This window comes from Ictidomys tridecemlineatus, chromosome 5 (assembly GCF_052094955.1).
Source record: "Ictidomys tridecemlineatus isolate mIctTri1 chromosome 5, mIctTri1.hap1, whole genome shotgun sequence".
Taxonomy (NCBI): Eukaryota; Metazoa; Chordata; class Mammalia; order Rodentia; family Sciuridae; genus Ictidomys; species Ictidomys tridecemlineatus.
The window spans coordinates 8673780-8686195 of NC_135481.1; positions in this window are offsets into that span (position 1 = coordinate 8673780).

Consider the following 12416-nt stretch of genomic DNA (forward strand, 5'->3'; position numbering starts at 1 on the left):
TTTCCCCTATTTAAGTCTGAGAGCTATCTCCCTACTGTATTCACTTAGGTACTCTCTTTTAAGGAAAAGGCAAATTTCACCCAAGTTTCCTCCAGCTGAGCACCATGAGGTGCTACCAAGAAGAGGCATGGAGTTTCGAGGGCAGCTTTAGGAGAATGCCCGGGCTCCTGGGGGGCAGTGAGGTGGAGCAAGCCCCAGGCTCTGGTGCCAGCTCAGACACTGGCATCGGTTTGGCTATCCTCTGTTTCATCATCTGTAAAATTGTCAAGTGAAACCTGGATACTGCTTGAGCAGAGGAGCCCCTGAAATCCTCCCCAGCTCCAAAATCTAAGGATTGTGTTTTCCTCAGGGCAATGAAAATCTCCAAGCTCACCTCCCAGGAGAAGCAGCCTTGTGAACCCCAACCGGCCCCCCCTTCAACAGCAGCCTCTCAAGAGGCCCTCTTATGCCTGTCCCTTACTTAAGCAGCCCAGCAACCCTGGAGGACAGGCATTATTATCTCCATTTGGCAGATAGGAAAATGAGACTCAAAGAGGAGAAGCGACTTGCCCAAGCAGGGACAGCGTGTCACGGGACTCCAGAGGTGTCATATCAGTGTGTGTGAGATGCTCCCTAGGACCATAATATAGCCATGATTCTCAGATTTTGATGTTTGACTCACTGGAGATCTTGTTAAAAACAGATTTTGATTCAGTCGCCCGGGGGTAGGGCCCAGGATTCTGTATTTCTAACAAGCTCCTATATGATGTGGATGCTGATGATCTCTCGACCCCACTTTGCTTGTCAGGGAGTGTACAACCTGTGCAGCTGTATACAGCAGCCCTGCCAAGCACAGAGCTCAAATGTAGCAGAAGTGAGGTGTGATGTCAGGTCTTTGAACTCAAAGTCCAAGACTTCACGAAAACCACTTCCTCTCTGGGAATGTGGGTGTCTGGGAATCTAGAAGAAGCTTGAAAAGGAGAAACTGAGGTCTGTCCTGCTGGCCTCAGCAGAGGTCCTTTGGAGCACACATAAGTAGACGTCTGCAGAAGTTTGAGGCCCTGAGGGAACCAGAGGGAGCCAGGGGACCGCACACCTAGCCTGGTGGCAACCTAGGGCTGGAGAAATGAGGCAAGGCAGCTGGGCTCCTGGTCTGCAGCTCCCGGGGTGGGTGGCTAATGAGCAGGGCGTTCTTCCCTGCAGGTGCTGGGAAGAGGGATGAGGCTGGCCAAGAGAGAGAGAGTTGAAGCTGCAGCCTGGGAGGCCTTAATTCCCGGATCCTCCTGCCACAGCTGAGCTGGCTCTGGGCCCGTTTCTGTTTGCTTGGAACAGTCTGACATTTTGCAAGGAACTCTTTGCACACGGGTGCGCCTTCTGGCCTCTCCAGGGTAATTGCCCAAGAGGCACAGGTGCTCCTTGCTGGGGCCAGTTGGGGAAATCAGCATGACATAGTGCACTGTGGACGCTTTGTACACTATAGAGTGTTGTCCAAATGCCAGGGTCGTGGGGCGGAAGGTGGGTGGGCAGTGAGGTGCAGCTCTGGAAGGACACTAGAGGGGCAAGAAAGGCTTTTGTGGGAGAGTCTGGAAGGTCTTGGGGCAGCAGGGAACTGGGCATTACAAACTAACAGAAGGAGAAGGGAAAGTGGCAAACTTGCGGGGGGGGGACCTGGACTTACACACGGGGCCCTGCCACTCGTCAGCTGCAGGCAAATTTCTGTAGTCCCCCAAGTCTCCTGTGTCTCCTGTGAGAGGCAATGAAGCAACAGGGGCCAGGACATCTCTGCTGAGTGCTGTGGGCTTGAAGTGTACTGGGGCGCCCGACGCGGTGTATGTGAGTCGACCCTCTGAGGCTTGCAGACAGCTGAGCCCTGCCTGGTCCTGGAGGCCGGGACTGGCCCTCACCAGCTGCCTTCCTCTCCCGGGGCCTGGTTTCTCAGGTGAACAGTGAAGAGGGGTGCCCTCCCCATCCTGGCTGTGCTCCAGATGGCTGCAGGGTCTGGCCAGCAAAGCCCAAGTAGGATGTCCACTCCGAGAGTCCACCCTCATTGACGAGGCTGAAGCAGGAAGAACCTTCCAGGGCCAAGGTGAAGTGCTGCTGGGGAGAAGGTTCCTGGAGCCAGTGACTGCCCAGAAGTACCTTCCCCTGGACATCTCCTGGGGGCCACAGGCTGTCAGGGTGGCTCAGTCACCAGATGCCCAGTTAGATGGAGCAACGGACGCCCAAGGTCATGTCTGGGCAGTATGGTAAACCCAGGGGGCTCCATCCCAGGGCCATGCTTCACCCCTTCTGTTCCCTCGTCCCACATCTCCCTCTCTTTTCCTTTTCCTTTCTATCTCCCCACCCCCGACCCAGTGCGGTGCTGGGGAATCACACCCAGGGTCTCCCATGCGTGCCAGGCAAGCTCTCTACCACTGAGCTAAATCCCCAGTCCACCACTCTCTTTTTGAGCAGATCATATAGTTGCTATTTCCAAATACAATATTCCAGGGCAGCCTCTCAGGAGCTAGGAGCAGGATCTTGTCATTAAAGTCTGCGGATCAGGTAAACCTCCTTAGTTTCTCCCGTGTGGGGTCCTGTCCCCAACCTAGCATTGATAGAGTTAGAAAAAAATTAATAATATATTAATACAAGACACCAAGTTAAATTTGAATTTCCAATAATATTTTAGTATAAATACATACTGTACAATTTTTACACATGCTATGCTGAAGTCATTTGTAGGCCCAGCACAGTGGTGCATGCCTAGAATCCCGGCTATAGGAGGCTGAGGCAGGAGGATCAAAAGTTTGAAGCCAGTTTCAGTAACTTAGCGAGGCCCTAAACAATTTAGCAAGATCCTGTCTCAAAATAAAGTAAAAGGGCTGAGGGTGAAGCTCAGTGGAAAAGCACCCCGGATTCAATCCCTGTCACCACGTAAACAAATATATAAGAAGTTACTTGTTGCTCACCTGGGCTGTGACTTCACTGTGTTTTATCTGGCAACCTTCCCCACTCCCCCACCCGCTCGGACCTAACTCCTCTTTGGGAAGAGCTGGAGAAGAGCAGAGAGGGCCACGGTCCCTCCTTTGGGTGGTGGAGTCTTTAATGAGCAGCCCCTGATGACTCTGCCTCCACTCTGGCCTCCTTGCAGCTGATGCTGGCTGGTGGTGGAGGCTGAGCCGTGGCCTCCCCTGATTCCCCCCGCAGCAGCCCGTTCTGTGTTCAGTGGCCGCAGCATTGCAGCTTTCTGATCTCTGCAGGGCCCGGTGCTGGGAGCATTCGCTGCTCTCCAGGTCTGTGCTATTCATTACTGATACTCAGCCACTTTGCCTTTGTTGGCAAGCGCCTAAAGCATAGTTTATTCTTCCCTAGCTCCAAGTGGCGGTGCAGGAAAGGAAGCCACAGATTCCAGAAGAAAGGGCTCCCACCGGCCAGTCAGGTTTTCACACTTGTGGGGTGGGGGCAATCCCACTTCTGCCCCCAGCGCTGCAGAGGAGAGCAAGGCCAACAAGGCCAGTGATGGCTAATTGTAACTATTCCCTGGAGGGGATGCAGGCTGCCCAGCTGTTTGGTTCAACTTTATCTCTGGGTGTACCTGGGAGGGTTTCTGGATGAGGTTAACGCTTGCGTCATGAACTCAGTAAACCAGGTGGCCCTGCTCAGGGTGGGTGGGCCTGGTCCAATCAGTTGAGGGCCTGAACAGGCTCCAGAGTCAAGCAGGAGAACACTGTCTCTTCAGCTGACTGTCCTCCACCTGGGATAATGGTCTCCTATCCTCAGACTCAGGCTGGCACTTATACCATCAGCTCTCTTGCTCTGGACTTTTTGACCTTTTAAATCTGTGAGCCAATTCTTTATAATAAATATCTCTGTGCATTTATGATCTCCTACTGGTCCTGTTTCCTGGAGAACCCTGGTGAATACAAGCCCCTTCCACTCTCCTCCCCACCCGCTTTCCACTGTAAGAGACCCACATGGGCACACACCCCCCAGCACCTTCCAGAAGCCAGAGCTCTCTCACATGCCTCCTCTCACTGTGCCTGGTCCCAGGGCTGGCTTCCCCTGTAGCAGACTGAGTCACTTATGAGGAAGCTAAAGGGACAAGTCAGCAAAAGCAAGGGAAAGTAGAGGCCAGGCTTGGTGGCACACGCCTGTGATCCCAGTGGCTTGGCTCAGGAGCCAGCCTTAGCAATGGTGTGGCCCTAAGCAACTCAGAGAGACCCTTCTCTAAATAAAATACAAAATGGGGCTGGGGATGTGGCTCAGTGGTTGAGTGCCCCTGAGTTCAATCCCAGTACCAAAAAAGAAAACAAAAAGGGGCGGGGGAGGTAGGACAAGGAAGCAAAAATAAAGAAGCCAAGCAAGGCTGTGGCATCCAACAAACTCACACATAGGGTGGCTTTGGCCTAATACACCAGGAGCCCAGGGACAATTAACAGTTGTCCCAGTCAGGGGCAAGAGGACTGGGGTACTTACACCTCCTTACTCCCTACCATAGGGGATAAATGTCCAGGCACTTCCTGTTCTGGGGGTGCAGACAGTGGATCCAACAGAGAGGGGCAGGTACCAGGGAAGGACTACGGGGAGTGAAGGGGTGAGGGTGGGGGAGAGGCCTGGGGAAATAAAGAAGGGACACAGCGGGGCATGCTGGGTGTAGGTCAGGAGGCTTTGCCTTTGGGTGGCCCACCCCAAGCGCACCTCTGAGTCTGTTTCCCTCCCCAGAAAGGGTGGCGCACACGTCTGTAATCCCAGCAGCTCTAGAAGCTGAGGCAGGAGTTCAAAGCCAGCCTCAGCAACTTAGTGAGGCCCTAAGCAACTCAGGGAGACCCTGCCTGAAAATAAAATATTAAAAATATATAAAGGCCTGGGGATGTGGCTCGGTGGCTAAGCACCCTTGGGTTCAATCTCTGGTACCAAAAAAAAGGTTCCCTAGGAAAGTGAGTAATGCACCGAGCTCCTGCCCCGCCCTGCCAGTCCCCAGTCCCAAGCTATTTTTGTCTTACTCTAGTAACAATCAGCCATTGTAAACACTTCCTGACTAATCCCCCCAGTGAGGCCAGGAGGGAGGGGCAGCTCCTAGGACTGAGAGGCCAGTGGGGTTCTGTCACTCAGCACCGTGGAAAGCTAGGCTGTTGTGCTCTGCAGGCAGCAGGTATCCCTGTCACCCGCTGCGCACCAGATCTCCCGTGAGGCCCTTGCCTGCCTGACTTCATTTCCCCTCACGCCCAGCCCTGTGCCCTGTGTCCCCACGAAACGGCTACCGTGAGCCCATGTATTCAGAAACCTCAGGCCCAGAAGTCTAAGTGGCTGATCCAGTGTGGGTGGCTGGTGGTGTCCTATTTCAAGCGAGGCCTGCCAAACCCCACCACTGGGGGTCTTTCTGCACCTCTGAGACCTTGTACCCAGGAGTCCCCACTGGATTCCATAAAAGGTCGTGACACTGAGACAGGACTGGATGAGCCAGGAAGAAAGGCCCCCCCGCCCTGGGGGCCCAAGAGACCAGGCTCAGCCATTTGTCCCGTATGCAAATCAAAGAGAAGAGCAGGGCAAAGGGTGGGAGAGGAGCTTGAATCAGCTCGGTCACAGCAGGAGGAGCAGATGTTGGGGTACAGTGTTAAAGAGCTGTCTTCAAGTGACTGATGGAAACTTTGAGGTTTAAAAAAAAACAACAACAAAGGCAAGGGTTGGGGCTTTTGTGGCGGGGGCTTTGCATGCTAGCAGTGTGGGTGATCCTGGTCTGGTTGGTCATTATCTCAGGACTGTGAAGCTCCAGGAGGGTCATCATCGCTTGAGGGCCAATTTGGCTCCCAACGTGAGCAGATTGCTGTAGCAGGGCAGCCCCGGTTCTGTCCTGGTGATGGGGACATCTCATCATGGGTGGTCCCTTCTGTGAGGCTTGCCCATTGCTTGGGGGTAGTCTTGGTTCCTTGTCATAAAGATGCTATCAACCAAGCCTGTTCCTGGAATCCAAGGTAACCACAAAACAAAGTGGCTCAGAAGGAAAAAACTTAAAATGCAAACGGAGTCAGAGAGGAATGAGATGGCTAGGTCCGCGCCTGGATCTTCCTTCAACTGGTCAGGCTGAGTAAGTGTTCTGGCACCAGCCATGCAGGGCACACCCGCAGGAGAAGCTCCGGAGAAACTTCTGCGATCAGAGTCATAATGGAAAAACACAGAACCTTGCCGGACTTCCTCCCTTCGTCTGGGTTCAGGACTGGCTCTATATTTGGATTTCCACGTGGTACATGAAGGGTACCTTCTTCTCATCCAGGCTGAGGACCACTAAAGTAAGGTCTTCATTGTCCTTGCCCAGCCCTGGCTCACAGGGGGACCTCAGGGAGTAGCTGCTGCCTCTGGCTTCCTGGCTCTTGTCTGTGAAGACACACTTCGAACCTTCTATCTGCAGGATCTTCAGGGCCCTGTGCAAGATGAGAGGGTGCTGCCCTTTCACCTTCCCCCCTGCTCCTGGACATGATCATGCACTTGGTAAAGTGCACAGGGCTGTGCTTGTCGGCTTGATGAAGCTGAGATCCTTGTCAGGACAACCGGGAGCCCAGGAATGGCAATGGTGCTCAGTGGTCACCTTCACTTCTGAGCGTGACTGTAGTTAGTTCCAGCTTCCCAGGGTAGGAATCACCCTGAGGGTCCCCAGCACCCAACCCAGACACACATGGCAGCCACTCAGAAAATGTTGGTTAACCCATTTAACCCATTGTGAACTGGATTGACCTCAGTCACCACAGAGCCACAGGGCCTGTGGCTTGGGCTTTTTTTTTTTTTTTTTTTTTTTGGTCACTAGGAATTGAGCCTAGCACTTACCACTGATGACATCCACAGCCTTTTTTATTTTTTATTTTTGAGACAGGTTTTTTTTTTTCCAGAGTGGAAAATAGAAGTTTATTAAAGGACAGCAGCAAAAAAGACTTCTCCTGGAGGAAGAAGGGGTCCCAAGAGGTGGAATCCGTGGAAGGCAGTTGTCTCCCCTTTTTATAACTGAGGTCTTCATTTAGCCTTCCCCGAGACAGGGTTTTACTCTGTTGTTGAGGCTGACCTCAAATTTAAGATCCTCCTGCCTCAGACTCCCAGGTCACTGGGGATTACAGGCATGGGCCACCACGCCCAGTTGACCTCATGTTTTTTCTAAGAGAGGTGTTGGTGGGGGGGGGGGTCCCCTGACTGGCTTCCATTGGCTTCTTCTCATCTTGTTTCTTTACTGAGTGCACATCTCACACCTGCCCCTCCCCTACACCTCGTTCCCTTGCTCCCCTTTCTGGCCTGAAGCCCCAGGAACTCTCTTCTCACAGAGGCATATGGGTTCTCCCCAGGGTACTCTCTGGTAGGAAGCAATTTCACCGGCTCCCCTTCCTGTCTGACACCCGCCACCTCTCCATGGTCCACACAGGGAAAAGAATAGGGTGGCTCCTTCACCTCCCAACTGGGGAACTCAAGTAAACAATTCCCCTCCGTTAGCCTCAGTTTCCCTTTCTATAAACTAGGAGGATGGATTGTTGGAATTATTAGAACATAATTCATACTAGCGACTTCATAAATAAAGTTTACTATCTCTTTGCCTTAAACAATCTCATCCCTCTCTTCTTCTATTTGTCCTACTAATGCTGATTAGGCTTGATTTATTTTGGAGAGAGGTAGAAAGATTGCCCTTCAGAGCTCTAGAAGGGTTGGGCACTTTGGCGCATGCCTATAACCCAGCAACCCTGGAGACCGAGGCAGGAGGATTATAAGTTGGAGGCCAGTCTGAGCAACTTAGTGAGATCCTGTCTCAAAATAAAAAATAAAAAGGGTTGGGATGTGGCTTAGTGGTAGAGTATCCCTGGGTTCAATCACCAGTAACCAAAAAAAAAAAAAAAGTTCTAGAAGGGGAAAGAAAAAAGTAAGCAGAATTACTTGCTCCAAGGAGAGAGGACAGTCCTCAGCCCAGCTCTGAAGTCTCCCTGAGGAGTGGAAGCCTGAGTCTCCAGGTGAGGATGGTGGATGGAATGAGGAGCTGTCGGAGGAAAGCTGAGTTTTAGGAGCTCTTCCAAAGTCCTATTGCCTAATTTTGTACTCATGATTTTGCTTTAAAGAATGTGTCAGTCAATTTCCTGCCGTTATGATAAATCAGCTTAGAGGAGAGAATTTTTATTTTGGCTCATGGTTTTGGGGGTTCAGTCGGCGACCACCTAGACCAGTGGTGTTTTACTTTCTGGGGAGACAGTCCATAATGGCGGAAGCATAGGGTGGAGGAAAACTGCTCATCTCATGATGGCTGGAAGCAAGGAAAGAGATAAAGGAGCCAGGGACAAAATAAACCCTTCGAGGGCACACTCCCAGTAACCTATTTCCCCAACTAGCCCCCACTTCTGCAAGTTTCGCCATCTCCCAAAGAGTCTGGGAAGCTCTAACTCCATTGATGGATTACTCCATTGCCAGGGCCCTCCTGAGCCCATCACCCCTCAAAGTGCCCTCTGGACACAGCTGCCTTGGGGACCAAGCCTTTAGCACATGAGCATTCAGAGGACTTTTCAGATTCAAACCACAATAAAAACTACACAAAGTTCCTGAGCTTTGGGCCTCTCAAACCCAAAAGCACCCCAGAAGCCTGCCTGCCTGTCAGGAAGATTTCTTCAAGGGGGGGGCTGGGGATGTGGCTCAAGCGGTAGCGCGCTCGCCTAGCATGCGTGCGGCCCGGGTTCGATCCTCAGCACCACATACCAACAAAGATGTTGTGTCCGCCGAGAACTAAGAAAAAATAAATAAATGTTAAAATTCTCTCTCTCTCTCTCTCTCTCTCTCTCTCTCTCTCTCTCTCTGTCTCACTCTCTCTTTAAAAAAAAAAAAAAAAAAAGATTTCTTCAAGGATTCTCCATCATCCTCACCTTCTCTGTCCATCACAGTGGTCAGCCTCAGACAAGCCAAGGCATCTCTCAGTGTCCTGGGCACCTGCCTTCTGCTGTGGGCACAGCTGTGTAACCATAGATGACCTATGAGTTCACTGAGGGTCAAGGTCCTTCCAAATGCCCTCCCCACCAAAGACCCTGCTCATGGCAGGCCTCGGTGACGCTCATGCCCCTGAGACGTGAGGGAGACTGGACTGAGTCGGCCTGGCTACCCAGAAATGATCAAAACCTAAGCCAGGGCCTCTTGGGTACAGAGAGGCTCCTCTCCCTCCCAGGTGTCCTTGGTGGTAGAGAGGGGCCTGGACATCACAGTAGCCAGAAAACCCTTTCATAATCCAGTGGCTGCGATAAAAGGGAAACCTCAAAAACTATTTGGACTTATAAAGTGTAGCTTAAATGCACTGGGAGCCAGGAGGCTGTACTTAGCTAAGAGCATCTGCATCAATTATGAATCTCCTCCAATTTGCAGCCTGACTTCCTAGGGTAGGCCCATCTGGGTCCCACTAGCAAGTTGAGAGAGACTGAGGCCCCAGCATCTTGTAAGATCCTACCAGGTCTACAGTCGCTGGACAGGGTTCAAATGCTGGATGGATCCAGGGCAGCATGGCCACTTCCTGCCACTCCCAGTAGCTCCAGCAGTAGCTCCTCCTTGGAGGTGCAGAGCCTGTGTGGGCCAGCTCCTGGTGGCCTGGTGGGCGTCCCTGGGCAATAGACAAATTGTGGAAGCAACTCAAGTGTCCCCATCAAGGATGGATGAACGGATAAGCAAAATAAGGTATAGACATACAATACAATGCCAGGTGCCCTGAAAAGGAAAGAAATTCTAACACATGCTACAACATGAATGAACTTATGCAAAGTGAAATAAGATGGTCGAAAGGGGACAAGCACTGTGTGATCCCACTTATATGACAAACCTAGAGTAGTCAGATTCACAGACATAGAAAATAGTGTGAGGCTCACCAGGACCTGGGGAGAGGGGAGAGAGAATCATTGTTGACCAGACACAGAGTTGTCAAGTTTTCAAGATGAAGCATTCTTGAGATGAATGGTGGTGTCTATACTACAACGTCAATGTCCTTAACACCACTGAACCAGACGCTAACATGATTAAGATGGTAAATTTTATGTTATGTCTATTTTATGACTTTAAAAACTAAAAATTTAAAACTAAGAAAAAGACACAAGAGCCAATCTGAATGGGGCTCCCAGTGATCAAATCTGGGACCATTTGAGCATCAAAATAAATAATGATTTATGAGTCAATATCCTTCCAAGTAAGTGAGTAAACAGATAGAAGAAAAAGCTCTTACTTAGAGAACAACGTGAACTAATAAATGTGAACAGAATAATGGAATTAGAAAAATCAGATTTTTGCAATTGTCATAGAAATATCTGATTCAGGCAAAAATCATTAATGGCTGTTCAGGCTTGTTAGGTGAGAGCTGGATGAGGCACAGGATACTGAGACACAGCCTCAAACTCTCTCCTTACAAGATATTTATTAATTACTTATAAATTAAAGAGTACAATATGCTCAATTATCAGCAGTAGTGAAACCTGGTGTACCCCATCTAAACCGAAGGATAAGAGTGAGTATCACCGGTGGTGGGGAAAATTCACACGTATAACCTGATAGGATGCAATGAGGACCCAGAGTCACTCCCTTACGCTCCTGCCCCAGCGTGTAGGATCAGATAAACCCACATGGAGGGGAATTCTACAGAATAATCAGCCTGTAAGCTTTACAAGGGTCAAGGCTTGAAAGTAAAGACCCATGGATCCTCCTGGACTACAGGCAGCTGAAAAGACTCGATGGCTAACTGAACAGGTGATCAGGAACTGGATCTTTTCTTCTCTTTCTCTTTTTCTCCCCTCTTCCTCTTTTCCTTCTCTCTCTCTCTCTCTCTCTCTCTTGCTTGTGGTACTGGGGATTGAACCCAGGAGTGTTCTAACACTGAGCTACATCTCCAGCCCTTGATTTTTCATTCTGAGACAGGGTCTTGCTAAATTGCTGAGGCTGACCTTGAATTTGCCATCCTCCTGCCTCAGCCTCCAGAGTCACTGGAGTTACAGGCATGCAGCACCATGCCTGACTTTCTGACCCTTCCGATATAAAGGACATTATGGTGAAACTGGAATGGTGTGTGTGGATTAGATGTTCGGAACATAGTGTCCTGATTTCATTGGTTGTAATGTGTGGTTTTGTGGGATAGTGTCGCTGCTTTTTTTTTTTTTTTTTAAAGAGAGAGTGAGAGAGGGGAGAGAGAGAGAGAGAATTTTTAATATTTATTTTTTAGTTCTCGGCGGACACAACATCTTTGTTGGTATGTGGTGCTGAGGATCGAACCCGGGCCGCACGCATGCCAGGCGAGCGCGCTACCGCTTGAGCCACATCCCCAGCCCTGTCGCTGCTTTTTTTACCCTCAAGTGGTTCAGATAAAAACAACTCCCTCTCTGTGGCATGGTGGCACACACCTGAAGCCCAGTCACTCAGGAAGCTAAGGCAGGAGGATCACAAGTTAGAGGCCAGCCTGGGCAACTCAGTGAGACCCTGTCTCAAAACAAAAAATAAAAAGGAGTGGGGAGGTAGCTTAGTGGTAGAGCACTTACCTAGAAGGTTTGAAATCCTGGGCTCAATCTTTGGTGCCATAAAAAAAAAAATTAGAAAAATAACTCTGTCTCCTTCTATCAATACCTCTCTCCTCCTGTGGCCCACTCCTGGGGACATATCCAACAGGAATAAGTGCTAATGTCCACCAAAAGTCATGGAGAAGAATACTTATAGCAACTTTACTTGTGGAGGTCTCCTGTATCAGTCTGCTCAGGGACCTCCACAGAATGCCACAGACGGTGGCTTCGACAGCAGACTTCACGTTCTCACAGCTCTGGAGGCCAGAAGTCCAAGGTCAAGGTGGTGGCCAGACTGGTTTCTCATGAGGCCTCTTTTCCTTCTGGGACACGGCTAGCTTCTCACATGTCCTCGCGTGTCCCTACTCTGTCTGCTCATACTCTTGTGCCTTTTCCTCTTCTTATAAGGGCACCAGAGCTATTGGGATAGGGCCCCACTCCCAGGACCTATTTCAGCTTCACTGCCCCCTTGAAGGCCCTGTCTTCAAACACAGTCAGATGGGGGTTAAAGCTTCCTTCCAACCGGGGCGCGGTGGTGCACACCTGGAATCCCAGCGCTCGGGAGGCTGAGGCAGGAGGACCGCAGTTCAAAGCCAGCCCCAGCAACTTACTGAGGCCCTAAGTAACTCAGTCCCTGTCTCTAAAAATAAAATACAAAAAAAGGCCTGGGGATGTGGCTCAGTGGTTAAGTGCTCCTGGGTTCAATCCTCAGTACAAAAAAAAAAAAAAAAAAAAACTATCTAAATTCTACAAATTGTGAGGCGACACAATTCAGTCCATAATACTGCTCAAATGCCCACCAACAGTAGGCAGCAATGAGACTGAACAAATCATTAATATATGCAACCCTGTGGATTAATTTTAAAGACGTAATCTCAAGTGAAAAAAAAATTGAACACAAAAGAACATACACTGTGTGGTTTCATT